Consider the following 1,190-nt stretch of genomic DNA (forward strand, 5'->3'; position numbering starts at 1 on the left):
TTCAAACAACATCAGTGTGTCATGTTCGTTTATTTAGTTCACAGAGGGAAAATGAGGAGTGAACGGAAGTTTATTTGACTTCCAACACAACTTTGTGTGTCTGTGTGTGTGTGTGTGTGTGTGTGTGTGTGTGTGTGTGTGTGTGTGTGTGTCTGTGTGTGTGTGTGTGTGTGTGTGTGTGTGTGTGTGTGTGTGTCTGTGTGTGTGTGTGTGTGTGTGTGTGTGTGTGTGTGTGTGTGTGTGTGTGTGTGTGTGTGTGTGTGTGTGTCTGTGTGTGTGTGTGTGTGTGTGTGTGTGTGTGTGTGTGTGTGTGTGTGTGTGTGTGTGTGTGTGTGTGTGTGTGTGTGTGTGTGTGTGTGTGTGTGTGTGTGTGTGTGTGTGTGTGTGTGTGTGTGTGTGTGTGTGTGTCTGTGTGTGTGTGTGTGTGTGTGTGTGTGTGTGTGTGTGTGTGTGTCTGTGTCTGTGTGTGTGTGTGTGTGTGTGTCTGTGTGTGAGTGTGTGTGTGTGTGTCTGAGTGTGTGTGTCTGGGTGTGTGTGTGTCTGTGTCTGTGTGTGTGCTGTGTGTGTGTCTGTGTGTGTCTGTGTGTGTGTGTGTGCGTGTGTGTGTCTGTGTGTGTGTGAGTGTGTGTGTCTGGGTGTGTGTGTGTCTGTGTGTGTGTGTGAGTGTGTGTGTGTGCTGAGTGTGTGTGTCTGGGTATGTGTGTCTGTGTGTGTGTGTCTGTCTGTGTGTGTGTGTGTGTGTGTGTGTCTGGTGTGTGTGTGTGTGTCTGTGTGTGTGTGTGTGTGTGTCTGTCTGTGTGTGTGTCTGTGTGTGTGTGTCTGGGTGTGTGTGTGTCTGGGTGTGTGTGTGTGTGTGTGTGTGTGTGTGTGTGTGTGTGTGTGTGTGTGTGTGTGTGTGTGTGTGTGTGTGTGTGTGTGTGTGTGTGTGTGTGTGTGTGTGTGTGTGTGCGTGACCGTCACATTTACCTATTCATCCCAGACAGATAGACCCATGAAGGGGAGAGTGGGAGTGCACTGCACCAGGGCACGTGGAGAGAGGACATCTATTGTGAAATGAGATGCAGCCCTTGATGTTTATTTAACTGTAGGTGGGAAGGTAGAGAGACGAGCATTAGTTTCTATGTCAGTCTACGTCAGTACCTTTAGGGCGGTCTCCATCGGTGGCCCTGTGTATATATATATATATATAT

The sequence above is a fragment of the Oncorhynchus gorbuscha genome, linkage group LG05 (genome assembly GCF_021184085.1).
Source record: "Oncorhynchus gorbuscha isolate QuinsamMale2020 ecotype Even-year linkage group LG05, OgorEven_v1.0, whole genome shotgun sequence".
Classification (NCBI taxonomy): Eukaryota; Metazoa; Chordata; class Actinopteri; order Salmoniformes; family Salmonidae; genus Oncorhynchus; species Oncorhynchus gorbuscha.